Source organism: Nerophis lumbriciformis, linkage group LG30 (assembly GCF_033978685.3).
Source record: "Nerophis lumbriciformis linkage group LG30, RoL_Nlum_v2.1, whole genome shotgun sequence".
Lineage (NCBI taxonomy): Eukaryota > Metazoa > Chordata > Actinopteri > Syngnathiformes > Syngnathidae > Nerophis > Nerophis lumbriciformis.
The window spans coordinates 8,026,063-8,042,586 of NC_084577.2; the positions used below are offsets into that span (position 1 = coordinate 8,026,063).

At 43.1% G+C, this 16,524-nt stretch overlaps 1 non-coding gene and 1 pseudogene across 1 annotated transcript in view; both read right to left on the bottom strand.

The window, feature by feature from the left end:
* Positions 1–15,946: 15,946 nt before the first annotated feature.
* LOC133573197 (5S ribosomal RNA) lies at positions 15,947–16,065 on the bottom strand (annotated as a pseudogene).
* Positions 16,066–16,420: 355 nt separating this feature from the next.
* Positions 16,421–16,524, bottom strand: part of LOC133573076 (5S ribosomal RNA) — a 119-nt gene continuing 15 nt past the window's right edge. Inside the window, exon 1 of the ribosomal RNA XR_009810744.1 lies at positions 16,421–16,524. This exon is cut by the window's right edge and continues 15 nt beyond it. This is a non-coding gene — a ribosomal RNA (5S ribosomal RNA).

Genomic DNA, 16,524 nt, shown 5'->3' on the forward strand with positions numbered 1-16,524 from the left:
GAATGAGGACTCAGTTACAGACTGGAAACGATAGACGCAGGCTTTTATTCTGCTGTTTTCTATGAACTCTCTTCAGACAGAGTGAACAAACAAATGGCTACAAACTCTATACTTGATACACTAGAGTAAAAAGGAAACAAAGCACACGGCGTAAAACAATAAAGAGAAAATCACTCCAGAGGGAGGAAAAAAGACACTAGCAAAATTTACACTGATCTAATAACAAAAACAACAATCTATGATAAAAGCTACACAAAAGACAAATTGCTCACGCAGAGGAAGAGACAAAACGCTATAAACAGAAACTACTCTATAAAGAGCTAAGAAAAATCTACAAATTAAAGCGCTCCAAGAGGAGGGAAAAAGAAGGCAGAGCACTATGAAATGAGCTCAAACAAAAACTGACCAAAAACTTTAGCAAATCAAAATCACTCTTCTTCAGAGGGTACACAGAAAACAAAGAATAAATCAATACTTAGCGACTGTAATGGCAATCTTCACCTTCAAATGTTCCAATTTATTGTCATTACTCAACAGGTTTGAGGGAGTGATCCTACGCAGTAGCAAACATTGCATATGAAGTGAGGTCCAGTCGGAAATCCAGTTTATGCATATTTATTAACGAACTTGCAGGGTGAATGAAACATACCAGGGATTATTGCAGTGATTTTGTGTTATATGTTCTTCTGCCTGTTGCTGTTTGCTGTTGTCTGCTGCTGTCTGCTGCTCTCTGCTGTTGGTAAGAACGGTTTGTGCTCCCACACCTAAGTCCTTCCTGGTTTGGCTCACCTTTGCTCCTACATATGCCTTCCCCCCTGCACTGCTCAACCAAAAAGCCCGCCACCTAGTGACAAAAGAAAGTAATGCCAACACAAAAATAAGGATGCCTTTAATGGCTCCTACACACCGGCCCCTAATTGTTTACGCGGTAACAATTACTTGAAAGGGAGCCATTCAAATTCACTTTTACACGATTCTTCTTCTCAGTTTTTTTTTTTTTTCCGTTTTTTTTTTTCCTCATAATTTCAAAATAAAAATATGTTGGCATTTATAGTTCATTAATCTTGAATCTTCATTCATTTTCAATTTCAGTCTTTTGGAGGAGACATATCTTGGTTATTGGTCTTTCCAGTATGTTGTTTTTGGTCTTTAGTCGAACTGTGCGTACAAGACCTTTTGCATCAGGAATAGTTTCCAGTATTCTCCCCAGTAACCAGGATCCTCGTGGGGGAGTGGAATCGACCACCACCACAATGTCACCAGGGGCAAAACTTCTCTTGGCTCTGGTCCATCGCTGACGTTCTGTTATGATCCGCTGCCCGGATCATATTTTTTGTTTACGTTTTCAAGATACTTGTGTTTTTGGTTAGTTTTGGACTCCTTGAGTGCCTGTTTTGTACACCTGAGTTTGTTGCCATGGCTGCTTATTATTTTCACCTGTCGCGTTTGTTCCCGACACGCACCTGTTTGTCATCACTGACATTATTATTTAAGCCTGTCCTCCCTGTCATTCGTTCTTGCTTCGTAGTTTGCTTTTTGCAACAGTTGACGACTTTTGTTCTGGCTCTGTACCTGTTAGCTTCCACGCTAGGTTCTGTTACTCGCTAGCTCCCACGCTAGTCTTCCTTAGTTTTACCTTATGTGCTATGAGCACCCTTTTCTTTGTTTATTCTGAGTTATTTCGTAAATAAATCATTTCTTTTACCTTCACGCTGTGTCCGAAGTCCGTTGCATCCTGGGAGAACGAAACCCCGCATCACCATGCGCCCCGGTCGTCACACGTTCTTGGATTAAAGGTAAGTATTCTTTTGTCCATCGTTTCCAAAAGAGATCTGCCATGTATTGTACTTGTTTCCATCTACGTTTGATGTACAGATCCTCCTTTACAAAGAGTCCAGGTGGCAATATTGGATTGGTTTTTAGCAAAAGAAGATGGTTTGGGGTCAGCGCTTCCAGGTCCATGGGGTCATCAGAGGATTTGGTTATGGGTCGGTCATTTAAGATTGCTTCAACCTCACACATTAAAGTTTGCAATCCTTCATCATCAAGTACTTGTTGATGAAGAACAGAGCGCAATACACTCCTTATCATGCGGATTAGTCGTTCCCATACACCACCGTGATGGGACGCTGCAGGGGGATTAAAGTTCCACTTTATAACTTGCTGTAGCATAGCGTTCTGGATTTTATCCTGATTCAAGCTGTTTGATGCTTTCTTTAATTCTTTTCCCGCTCCTACAAAGTTTTTACCATTGTCCGATCTCAGAGATGAAACTTGACCTCTTCGACAGATGAATCTCCTTAATGCATGGATACAGGAGTCTGTGTCAAGTGTATGTGCAACTTCCAGGTGTACTGCCCCAGAGGTGTGGACTCGAGTCACATGACTTGGACTCGAGTCAGACTCGAGTCATGAATTTAATGACTTTAGACTCGACTTGACAAAATGTAAAGAGACTTGCAACTCGACTTCGACTTTAACATCAATGACTTGTGACTTCACTTGGACTTGAGCCTTTTGACTTGACATGACTTGCCACTTTCCCCAAAATCCAAAGCTTAAAAAGTTATTTGGGAGCGCTCCGTATTTTTCATTTTCTTCGGCTGTGTCGATCAGCGTGTTGTTCCTGTCAGCTGGTGTGCTGTCAGTACAACAGCCAATCAAATTAGATCTACGTTGTTTTCATCACACAGCATTCATTCAATCAAATTGCAGTACAACCAATGAACAAGAGTTGTCCAACAACGTGCCAGTGAGAAACAATTATGTTAAAATTGGTTTCGTTCGGGTATAAAAACTACGACTTGGTCAACAAAAAACGAATAGCCGTATGCAAATCACACAGTTTGAATATTACAGACGGAGACGCAACAACTTCCAACTTCGTTCGACATTTGAAGTTGCACAAAGAAGGGTAAGTTTTGAATGTAAGATAACGTTTATTGGCTAAGTAATGTGACTTTTATTTGCTGTGTAGTTAAATCAGTGAGGCTGCAAACTCACTGCCAACGTTATAACTATAGACATCTTATAAGTAGACGCAGCATCGAGCGCTACTGCCTACTGGTGCAGACGAGACGCGTGGCCGCCATCTTGGAGTGGTGATCCGCTCCACTCAGTGCAATTCATTTGGCAGGAGCAATGAACTGTCAGCGCATTTAATTCATCTTACCTCACTGAATACCACTGCTTTTCACCCCCTTTTTTGTCATACGTGTAGCTTTGATAACAGACACATGTTTTGGCGTGTTTTATTATTCATAGTTTGCTTAACAGTAATATAATATTCTTATATGCTATAAGTGACCAGACGTCCGAGATCAAAACTGGGAATATAATTCCAGAGAAGGGGGAAAAAAACGGTAAGCTATTTTTAAGTTGAAGAAACAATATGATTAGGTTATATATACATGCGTATATCCTACATAAACAATGTATGAATACATTAGATATCTATATATCTTAGGGACCTATAGACTGTATCTCTGTTGCTTCAGCAGCAGAGAGATTATTCTGTCTTGACACTTTGCATTGATATTTTCTATTACATTCTTCCCTTAAATGATAATGTTTGCAGTGATTCTTTTATATGTATTTTTTATGGAAGTCGCTTTGGATAAAAGCGCCTGCCAAATACTTAAACATATATAAACACCTGAAAGTCTTTATATCAGCTAAAACCACCAATCTGTTTCACTGGATTCAGAATAAAACCAAATTCTGTTTTACCCAACAATGTTAGTATTTGAATATTGTTACTTGAAGACTTATTCCTGGTTACAATTATACTGTTAAGAAAGTATTGTCTTATACTTTGCCTAAAATGAGAATGCATCATAATCAGTGGCGGCTGGTGAATTTTGTTTTAGGTGTGGCTGAAAGTTTGTAAACCAAACCCCTGTAGGGGCGTCATCCTCCCCCAGAAGATTTCTTTGTGATTTTCACATACAAATATTGAAGATCTTTGCTCCTTCTCAACTCTGTGGTAATATTATTTTCATAAAATACAACCAATAGTACGTTAATGTTAAATCTTACTTGTGAAAAGTAATCCCCCGATTCCTATTTTCAACAGTCCGCTCATTTGAGCAGGAAAACGCTGAACACCAGTCCGGCATCTTTATTTTCTACCTGTCAACTGTCAGTTTAGGCTGCTCGCCGGCTCCTCATCACCACTTCAAGATGGCGGCCAAATTGCTCACGTCACAGCAACCAATGCTGCGTCTACTTATAAGATGTCTATGGTTATAACGTCATTGCAAACACGGCAATCTGTTGCGTCCACTGCAGTTCGCTACCTTATTCATACTTTTTGTCAAGTGATTTTTTTTAAGCAGGGTTTCATGAGGTACCTACACATAACGTTACGTTAGTCAATATATCACACACAGTAACGTAACGTTAGTCAATGTATCACACACAGTAACATTACGTTAGTCAATGTATCACACAAAGTAACATTACGTTAGTCAATGTATCACACACAGTAACGTAACGTTAGTCAATGTATCACACACAGTAACATTACGTTAGTCAATGTATCACACACAGTAACAACGTTAGACGGCGGTCAGCAGCACCACGTATTTTAGCCACCTACAAAAAGACAAACATAGTCAAATAAAGGTCAGTTAAAATGTATACTATATTAAGAATATGTGTACATATTGCATAGGGCCCTGACATCTAAAAAGTACAACTCTGTTCATTGTTATGTTCATATATTTGTTATGTTTTTCATGTGTATGCACACATAAACACACATACAGTATGAGATGAGATCAATGAGATAAGGTAAGAACAGGACAGAAACTGTTGTGGAACTAGTTACAATGCAATATGCCATGGAAATACAATGTTAACACTTTTGTGCAAATAAGTACAGTTGCACTTGTTTTTTCAAATATGTTTATTCTGTAAAGGTATGAGTTACATGTTTAAAATGACTGGTTAATAGTGCTATTTTGAAGTGCAATGTCACCACTATCTTTTTCTCTGCAATTTCAAATGCACTTGTTTTAATAAATAAATACAGTGTTTTAAAAGTATACACAATCTGTGTAAATACATTAGTCTGTGGTTAAAACGACTTGAAAGGACTCGAAACTCAAAATGCAGGACTTGGGACTTGACTTGAGACTTTCCAGTCTTGACTTTAGACTTGACTCGGACTTGCCTGTCTTGACTCGGGACTTGACTCGAGACTTGAGGGCAAAGACTTGAGACTTACTTGTGACTTGCAAAGCAATGACTTGGTCCCACCTCTGTACTGCCCTGCTTGCCATGCAGGTGTAAATTACACCATACCTTTTAACAAGACTTCGTCCTCTTTTGATTTCTATAGGACCGAAGTAGTCCACTCCAACATTCGTGAATGGAGGTTTGTCTGGTTGAATTATTTCCAAAGGTAAGTCTGACATTTTTTGCTCTCCGACTTTACTCCTCTGTCGTTTGCGCACAATACAGTCATTTATGACTTTTCTTGCAGCAGAATTGGCTTTGATGATCCAATATTTTTTGCGGAGACAAGACAGCATGTAATTTCTTCCTGCATGTCCGAGTTGCTTATGGATGTGGCATAATAGTAGTGTGGATATGTGGAGGTCCTTAGAGAGAATAATCAGATGTTTGATTTCTTCAGGCATTGCTAGCCTATTCAGGCGACCACCTACTCTGAGAAGTCCATCCTCCAGCACTGGATCCAATTTGTACAAATGACTGTTTCTTTTGACATTTTTCTCAGTCTGTAGAACAGACATTTCCCCTTGAAATCTTTCACTTGGACTGAATGAGATGACTGTTCTCTCCTTGGATTAGATCTTGGGGAGATAAGCACTGTCCGTGGAGTGTGGCTTTAAATACTTGCATCTCCTCTTCAATATTCTTCTTTAATTTGACAGGATCATTTTCAACACTACTCACAGCAGTTTGAACTTATTTTCTTTTCCTAGTCAGTTGCAAGAGTGCGGTCTTTACTTTTAAAAGCCAGGCTATTGCAATCTTCAGTCTCATCCAGGATGAGAAGTAGTGGATGAAATAGTTAGTTGGGTTCAACTGATTTTTGACAATGGCATTTACTGTGATGCCAGGTTTGATCTATGGATCATCAACAGAGATTTTGGATTCAACTTGCAAGATTGGCCATCCTTGGCTTGCTTTCCAGAGAAAATCTGGTCCTCTTATCCAATTTTTGTAGCCTAGGAAGTGATCTGCTGTCAGCCCTCTTGATGCTGCATCTGCAGGGTTTTCCTTTGTGCTCACGTATCTCCATTGTGATATGTCGGTAGCATCCCTTACAAAAGAGACTCTGTTTGCTACAAATGTTTTAAAGCGTTTGGTTTCGTTGCTTATGTATTTAAGCACGGTTGTGCTATCCGTCCAGAAAAATGATTTCTTCAGTTTTAACTGTAGATCCTTTCGCAGCATTGTGTCAACTTTGACAGCGAGGACAGCTGCAGCCAGCTCCATTCTGGGAATTGTCATTTGTTTTAATGGTGCCACTCTTGATTTTCCTATGATGAATGCAACATGCACTTCTTTGTTTTTGTTTTCCAGTCTTAGATATGAGACGGTTCCGTAGCCACTCTCACTGGCATCCGAAAAGTGATGCAGCTGTGAGTGTGTGATTTGACCAAAGTGTGTAGGCTTCATGCACCGGTCAACTTTAAACTCCTTCATTTTGCTGAGATCTGCTAGCCATCCTGTCCACTGTTGAGAGAAAACGTGTGGTATGGTTTCATCCCATTCAAGCTGTTCCTTGCAGAGCTCCTGCATAATCATTTTGGCTGGCAGAGTAAATGGTCCTAGAAATCCTAAAGGGTCGTATACAGAGCTGACCACAGACAAAATGCCACCTCTAGTGTGTGGTCTTTCTGGTACAACAACTGTGAACTTGAACACATCAGTTTCCACACACCAGTGTAACACATCAGTTTCCACACACCAGTGTAGTCCTAGGGCTCTTTCCATTGGTAGATTGTCCTTGTCCAAATCCAACTCCTTGATTTCCTTAGCCCTGTGCTCTTGTGGAATAGATGTTAATACAGCACGGCTGTTGCTGATCCATTTGGACAGGGTAAACCCATCCATTTGGCAGAGAGCAATCAGATCTTTTACTAATTGTACTGCTTCTTGTTCTGTGGGAATCGAACGTAAACAGTCATCTACATAAAAGTTATGGCGTACTGTGTCTGTCACCTCAGGTGGAAAATGAGCTTGGTTGTCTTCAGCAGTTTTCCTCAAAGCGAAATTTGCACAACTTGGTGATGACACAGCTCCAAATAGATGTACCTTCATCCTATATTCAGTCAGATCTTGCTGCATATCACCCTCAGGCCACCATAAGAATCTCAGGTAGTCGACATGCTTATCAGACACCTTAACCTGATGGAACATGGCTTTAATGTCTGCCATCAAGGCAACCGGTTGTTGTCTGAATCTGATGAGGACTCTGATAAGTGAGTTGGTAAGATCAGGACCCTGAAGTAGTCCACAGTTCAGTGATGTTCCTTTAAAGACTGCACCACAGTCAAAAACAACTCTTAATGTTCCTTTTTTTGAGGGATGCACACCATGATGTGGAATATACCAGAGTCTTCCATCTTTTCTATTCAGCTGGTCTGCTGGTACCAATTCAGCATAGCCACTGTCAATCATATCTGTGAAGAAAGATGTATATTCTTTATGGAACTTTTCATTTTTTTGAACTTGCGTTTCAGGCTCTGAATGCGTTGCTCTGCAATACAACGGTTGTTTGGCATGATGGGATCTTCTTCTTAAAAGGTAAGTTCAAACAGTAATGTTCATCTTTAATCTTTGCAGAGTGGCTCACAATATCAAGAAACCTTTCCTCTTCTCTTGACATTTCCTCTGTTTCCTTACTGGATCTTTCACTGAAATCTTGGTTGTACTGTTTGACTAATAACTCCTCTAGGTTTAGAATAGATATTCTATTGACATCAGCAACAGGGCAGCCATTATGCCTGCTGGTGTCATCTCCTTTTAAAGGACCATAAATGACCCATCCCAATAGGGTCTTCACTGCGTATGGCCCGTCCTCCTGGCTATTGACCACTCCCAGGGTTCCAGTACCTTAGAGGCATTCGTGCCAATGAGGAGGTCGATGTCAAGTCAATTTCAGGTAATATGATATGGTTTAAATATGGCCAGTGTTTCAAATCCTGCTGTTTTGGAATATTGTGTGGTGAAACTGGCATGGTTTTGTGTGTAAATACATCAGGCAATTGAATAAAGTCATTCGTATTTATCCTGGCTATTTCCAGTCCAGTGATGTGGTAGCTGGTTTCGGGTTTCACTTGATTCATGGTTTTGAGAAGGATGGTTGTTCTTTGTCCTGTAATGTTCAGTCTTTGCATCAGTTTTTCTGTACAGAATGTGGAGGTGCTTCCATGATCCAAAAATGCATATGTTTGGAACGCTGTATCTCCCTTGTTGCTTTTAACTTGTACAGGTACAATGGAGTAGATGGAGGGGTCATCCCTGGCCCTAATATGACCATAAGTACGTTTGGGAGGTGGGACAACAGTATTGGTTCCAATTGATTTGGTTTGTGTTTGTTCTGTCTGTTCAATGTGGAGTATTTGTGGATGTTGTTGTTTACAGATTTCACATAATAGACGATTTCTGCAGTCTCGACTTAAATGTCCTATTTTCAGACAGCCAAAACAGACTCCTTTTTCCTGTAAGAAGTCTATTTTTTCTTTGTGCTTCTTCCTCTTGAATTGTGGACAGCACTCCAGTGTGTGACCACTCTTCTTACAGAACAGACAACTGTGAGATTTGACAATCACATTTCTTTTTCCTTCATTTGACTCCACAGTTTCTATGGGTATTAATGTTGTTGCAAAGCTGCTTCTTGGACTTGACTTTACTCTTGGCTTAGGGACGGATGAGGGTTTGACAGTTGATTGCTTAGTGTCCTGAATGTTACCAAACAGTGGATCAGAGAGTATTTTGACTTGTTTTTCAATAAAGTTCACAAGGTCTGGAAAATGGCACGATGGCCTTGCTTCTCCTGTAGGTCACAGGCCTTGTTCCTCCACTGCTCTCTGAGCTTGTATGGAAGCTTTAGGATGATGGTCCTCATATTAGAAACAACAATCATTTCTTCCATATAGGCCAGATTTCCCATTGCATTGGAACAACTTCTGAGGAATAGAGAAAATGCTCTGAATCCTTTTACATCCTTCAATTTAATTGTTCCCCAGGAAAAAGCCTTTTACATATATGCTGTTGCAATATGATATTCATTACCAAAATGTTCCTTGAGTATCTGTCTTGCCCTCTGGTAGCCCTGGGACGGAGACAAATGTTGGCAACTTTGAACTAGCTCTTTTGGATGCCCTCTAGTATATTGTTTCAAATAATGCAAACAGTCATAGGTGTCACACTTTTTCTCCACTCCATATTCAAATGCCCTTATAAAGTTTTCATACTGAAACGGATCTCCATCAAACACAGGTACGTCTCTTGATGGTAAAGAGGAATGGACATTCTGCTTAACCAATAAGGCATTGAAATCATGTTGTCCTTTTAGTAAATCAAGAATGTGATCTTGTTTGATGGCATTTGTGACGGGATGTAATGTGAACTGTATGACCTTTAACATCATCTTTTTTCACAGGAGTATGATCAGTTTGCCCAGTTGTATTCGACACATTTTTCATTTGCATCGTTGATTTTGACAGATTGTCAGTTTGCATTAAAGAAAGAGCAGCCTGTCTTGGAGTCATGTAATGAGCTTTGGTATACTTTTCATATATGAATTGTTTTGGCTTCCCAACCTGTGTGTCAGAGAGGGGCATTGTTTTCTTTGGAGCAGCAGCTCCCTTGTGTGATTCAGAGCTCATTCTTGACACTCTTGATCCTTCCCTAGATCCCATGGTTGCAAAAACTTGCTCCCTTGCATTTGCTGCTGCCAGCTTGGTTTCCATTTCCTTTTTTCCTGAGTTGTTCCTGTTGTTTTGCGAATTGTTCCTGTTGAATTCTTTGTTGTGATTCAATCTGATGTTTTTTCTCCAATGCAGCAGCCTCTGCCATGAGAGCAGCCTTTTCGGCCTGGGCTCGAATGCGAGCAGATGAGGTAGAAGAGGTTCTTGATGTTATGGAACTGCGTGTGATTGAGACATTCGATGCACTGTCCTGGGCTCCAATATCAGAAAGTGTAACACATAAATGTTCATCATGGGCAAGTGTGACATGCATTTCATCTTGAACTTGCGTTTCAACTGAGCCATGTGTTTCAGAGACATGCAATTGTGACTCCTCTCCCACAGGGGCAGTGTCATGTGTGGTTAGCTTTTTCACTTCTGATAACCATTCATGCACAAGTTTTATGAAACCTTCTAGTATCTTAATCTTTTCTTGAAACCAGTAATTTTTTCTATGAAGTTCCTCTTCAGGCAATGGTAAGGCAATCAATGAGGAATGAGTTTCCCTTGCCTCTCCACACAAATGAATCAATTCATCCAAGTGACCTCTTACAGCATTTGCATTTTCAACATTTTCATTTGAATGCATGAGTTGCTTCATTGTGTCCCTTATTTTAGCAGCTTTTTTAACACATGCTCCTATTGCTTTATGATAATTGTCAACTTTCATTTCCAAGCCTTTGGCAGTATACGTTATGGCTCTTTTTTTCTTTTCAAAATATTGTACATATTCCTTTTCAGGATCCACGTTTTCACCACCTTGTGGCTGTACATCATCTTTGCCACCAGACATAATTGGCCAAGTCTCTCCCTTGTGCTGCTTTCAGCTTGGCCAAGTCTCTCCCTTGTGCTGCTTTCAGCTCCACACAACTCACCTATAGAGCTGGCAGGTGTTTCCAATCACCCTGGCTGATGAGCAGCAGCGTGGCCGTGGCACAGTTCGTCCTCTTGCGGCTTTTTGATGTCATTCGGTGTTCTTCTTGTTGTCCTTTTCACTCGAAGAGCACCGTTCTTACTTGAATGTAATGGCAATCTTCACCTTCAAATGTTCCAATTTATTGTCATTACTCAACAGGTTTGAGGGAGTGATCCTACGCAGTAGCAAACATTGCATATGAAGTGAGGTCCAGTCGGAAATCCAGTTTATGCATATTTATTAACGAACTTGCAGGGTGAATGAAACATACCAGGGATTATTGCAGTGATTTTGTGTTATATGTTCTTCTGCCTGTTGCTGTTTGCTGTTGTCTGCTGCTGTCTGCTGCTCTCTGCTGTTGGTAAGAACGGTTTGTGCTCCCACACCTAAGTCCTTCCTGGTTTGGCTCACCTGTGCTCCTTCATATGCCTTCCCCTCTGCACTGCTCAACCAAAAAGTCCGCCACCTAGTGACAAAAGAAAGTAATGCCAACACAAAAATAAGGATGCCTTAAATGGCTCCTACAGCGACTTTGACGAGACTGTGGAAGACGGCTGGAGGTACACGGTGAGACGATATACTCTGGCAACAAGACAGGGGAAGACGAGGACTATATACACATGAGGGAGGGTGACACAGGTAGGCACAATCAGGCAATCAGGAGAGACATCGGGCCAGTGACACAGGAGAAAGGGCAAGTGGCCTGAAACGAGAGGAGGATTAGATTTTCAACATAAGACAGGAAGTATGCCTGACAACCCCAAAACAGGACTTCCCTGATCGCGGTGTGACAGTACCCCCCCACACCCCCTCTAGGGCCGACCCCCGACGGCCCAGGCTGTTCAGGGTGGTCTCCATCGAAGTCCTTGATAAGAGTGGGGTCGACAATGTGGCGGGACGAACCCACTGTCTCTCTTCAGGTCCGCATCCTTCCCAATCAACCAGGAATTGTCTGCCTCGGCCCCGGGGCGTACTGCCAACAAGCGTTTCACCTTGTAGACTGGTACACCGTCGATCACTTCGGGTGGTGGAGGGGACGTGGTGGCTGGGACCATGGTGCTTTCCTTGGCTGGTTTAACCTGACTAATGTGGAAGGTGGGATGGACGCGGAGAGATAGGGGCAGACGAAGTCTAACTGCTGCAGGTCCGACGAGCCTGATGATTGGGAACGGTCCTACAAAACGTGGTGCCAGATTCTTGGACGAAACCTTGAGACGTAGGTCCTCGGCTGATAGCCAGACTCTCTGCCTGGGCTTGTAGGCGGGCGCAAGCCATCTCTTGCGGTCTGCCGCTCTCCTCACCCGATCTCCTTATCTGGTCAATACTTGACGGGCGGCTGCCCAAATGCGGTGACAACGTTGGACCATGGCATGGGCGGAGGTGACCGACACTTCTGACTCATTTGCTGGAAAGAGAGGGGGCTGGTACCCTAAGGCACAATGAAAGGGAGAGAGGCCGGTGGCTGATGTAGGCAGCGAATTGTGCGCATACTCTACCCAGACCAGGTGTTTTCTCCATGTGGAGGGGTTCTGGCAGACCACGCACCGGAGGCCGGTTTCCAGCTGCTGGTTAAGTCGTTCGGTCTGGCCGTTGGCTTCCGGATGATATCCTGATGTCAGGCTGGCTTTGGCTCCAATGAGTCGTCAAAACTCCCCCCAGAAACGTGATACAAACTGAGGCCCCCGGTCTGAAACAATGTCCTTGGGGAATCCATGAACTCTGAACACATTAGTCATCATAATCTCCGCCGTCTCCTTGGCGGATGGTAGTTTAGGCATAGCGATGAATCTGACCATTTTGGAGAATCTGTCCACAACCGTGAGGACCGTGGTGTTACCTTGTGAGACCGGGAGCCCTGTGACAAAGTCCTAGAGATGTCTGACCACGGTCTGGAGTGGATGGGGAGCGGCTGGAGAAGTCCCATGCGAGACCTGGAAGACGTCTTGTTCCTGGCACAGACCGAACACGCCTCTAGGTACTCCCGGACCTCCGTCTCCATGGCTGACCACCAGAACCGCCGCAAGATCACAAACATAGTTATTTTAACTCCCGAATGACATGAAAGCAGCAAGGTGTGGGCCACATGAATCACACGGGGACGCAGCTCAGTAGGGACAAACAATCGATTATCAGAACATCCCCTAGGGGGCGGGGCCACACCGTTATCTTGCTTTACCTCAGTTTCTATTGGCCAAGTTACCGCTCCTACCACACAGTTCAGTGGAAGGGTGGTCTCAGGTTGCTTGGCCTCAAGCTCGGGGTCGAATAGTCGTGACAGGGCGTCTGGCTTGACGTTGCGGGACCCCGGCCTGTAGGAGAGCAAAAAGAAAAAGCGGTTAAAGAAAAGCGCCAACCTGGCCTGGCGAGAGTTGAGTTTCTTAACCTTCTTGATATATTCCAGATTCTTGTGATCCGTCTAGACGATGAATGTGCGTTCGCCCCCCTCGAGCCAATGCCTCCATTCCTCCAAGGAGAGCTTCACTGCCAGCAACTCCCAATTGCCGACATCATAGTTTCTTTCAGCTTTGGACAGCCGCCGCGACAGAAAGGCACAGGGATGCATCTTCCCGTCCTGTTGAGAGCGTTGAGACAAGACCGCTCCAACTCCTTCATTAGAAGCATCCACCTCCACGACGAACTGGCGCTGCGGGTCCGGAATGGTGAGGATGGGCGGTGAGGTGAAGCGTTGCTTGAGCGTCTGGAAGGCCCTCTCGGCCTCTGGAGACCAGTGGAACCACACCTGGGGGGAGGTAAGAGCATGGAGAGGAGCAGCTATTGCGCTGAAGCTTCTGACAAACCGCCTGTAAAAGTTAGCAAAGCCCAAGAATTGCTGAACCTTCTTGCGGTGTCAGGTGTAGTGGAATGTCTGGAAAGATTCCCTAAAGGAACTTATGCAGCTCCAGATCCAGAGAACCTACATCTCTGTTACTCTGCTCTCCACAGTATACAGAGAGATTTGTGTGTTCTCAGATGCATCAACTATGGCTATATCAGCTATAGCATACCTCAGGGCAATCGATACCGAAGGTCACAGCCATGTCGGGTTTGTCATGGGGAAATCCAAACTGGCTCCACGTCCTGCTCACACTGTCCCTCGTTTGGAATTGTGTGCAGCCGTTTTGGCAGTGGAAATTGCAGAGACGATAATCTTTACATTGATGTAGAGATTCACAAAGTCAAGTTCTACACAGACAGCAAGATCGTACTGGGCTACATACATAATGCGTCCAGAAACCTCTATGTCTACGTGGCAAACAGAGTGACAAGAATAAGAAGGTCCTCTACCCCAGATCAATGGCACTACATCAGCACCAAACTTAATCCTGCAGATCACAGATCTAGGTCTGTCTCAGCGGCTCTCCTACCAGATACCAACTGGCTGACAGGTCCGGCTTTTCTAAGAAATCCTGAAGTGGATAAAGTTCCACAGCCAGAGGCATTTACCCTTCTGCATCCTGAGACTGATGTAGAAGTTGCCCTCAAATTTCAACCTATGCTACGAAAGCCACAAGTGGACTTCTTGGCTCTCACCGGTTTGAAAGATTCTCCAGCTGGAAATCTCTTATTCGTGCAACAGCCAAGCTTGTCAAAAAGGCCAGAGTCTTCTCGAAAACTCCAGACCCGTTTCAGAGGTCGTACTGCTCCTCAGTAAAATTACATAGTGGTATCTTATTGTGGTAATCTGAAATTTCCTTGCTCATTTCTGTTTTGTCTGCACACCATGTTCACTCTCTCTCTCATCCTCAGTATGGAGTGCAGCTGGCGCGAGGCAGCAGCACACACCTGACATTGATTAGGGGCAGCCTATTTAACCTGGCTGCTGACGGCCTGTGAGCGCCGGAACTTTGTCTACTGCTTGCTTCAGACGCATTTGTATTTAGACTCGCCAGCGGACTCACTAGTTCGTCTTGTGCATCATCTCAAGTTGGCTTGTATTATTCCTAGCATTGTTTAGCGCTTTTATTTTGTACTTTGTTTTTTCAGTATTACTTCTTTCATGAAGTATTTCTCCTAGCCTTGTCTAGCGCTTTTGGTTTTTTGTAGATCATTTATATTGGGAGTTTTTGCATGGTGTGTTTTTGTGTGTTTGCCACCATCGCTTTTGTTTTTGCTATTGTGTGCTACCTCTTGAATAAAGAGAAGGACTATTGACAGCACGCTAAACATCTCTGCATCCTTGGGATCCACCACACCAGATCGTTACACTTATAATACCAGACGGGGAGTGTTATGCCCCACAATGTTATTTTCTAAGACACCTTGTGGTGGAAATCAGTTTTGCAGTTTGTGTTCAATTTGACTCTCCTGTGTTGCCGTAGCCAGCTTAGTGTGTATGTTTCAGACAGCAGGTAGAGAGCAGTATGAGAGCAGATGTCAAACAAACAGCACTTACAGCAGGCTTCAAGCTTACTTTTCAACTTTGAAGACTTTGAAGGTCTAAACCTGTAAATTTATGTGAATGCAACATGCAAATGTATATTGTGACACATTATTTGTGCATTTTCAGTTTAAGACTGCTTTAGTAAGATATTTGTGCCTATTGTTGAAAGCTAATTACTGGCAGCATTTTGTTGATTTGGATGCTAAATAGGTTACATAGCAGACTTCTATACTGGTTTATATAGCTATGTACAAATGTATGTTGTATGTAGATATATGCTGAATGTAAAATGTTTGTTTATGTGTTTTAATTCACAGTTTTACAAAATATAAGCGTGATCCTTCACTAAAAAGGCCTAAACTACACTCCAGAAACTTGGGACTCTTTTTTCATCAAGGATTACATCATGTTAGCTATCTGCTAAGCTAACCAGCAAAAAGCTGGTTAGCTTTTGCTGGTCTAACTCTTTGGACTTTTGCTCCACTGTTAGCACTGAAGTGCCTTGAGGCACATGTGTCACTGTTGGCGATACTGCAAATCCTGCTATCAATCTCAAACCGAGTCAAAACTAAACAAAAAGGTTTTGGGTGGAGAGCAGCGTTTTGTTCGGACGAGCAATATGTAGCTCAATTGACAAGTATGGCAAGTACCTATAGCCGTTGTGACAAAAGCAAAAGGGGGAAAGGGCGCGTCACCAAAAGCTTACAGCACCTGGTATTCCCAGGCAGTCTCCCATCCAAGTACTAACCAGGCCCGACCCGGCTTAGCTTCCGAGATCTGACGAGATCAGGCATGCTCAGGGTAGTATGGCCGTAAGGAAAGAAAATGGCCTCAAAATCAGATTTTTAAATGTAACAAGCTGGTTGACAGGACCTTTCTGCAATGAGCAACGCGTGTGTGATACAAAAATCACTGCTCGTTTTCTCAGCCTGTCTAACTCTTTGGACTTTTGCTCCACTGTTAGCACTGAAGTGCCTTGAGGCACATGTGTCACTGTTGGCGATACTGCAAATCTTGCTATCAATCTCAAACCGAGTCAAAACTAAACAAAAAGGTTTTGGGTGGAGAGCAGCGTTTTGTTCGGACGAGCAATATGTAGCTCAATTGACAAGTATGGCAAGTAGCTATAGCCGTTGTGACAAAAGCAAAAGGGGGAAAGGGCGCGTCACCAAAAGCTTACAGCACCTGGTATTCCCAGGCAGTCTCCCATCCAAGTACTAACCAAGCCCGACCCGGCTTAGCTTCCGAGATCTGACGAGATCAGGCGTGCTCAGGGT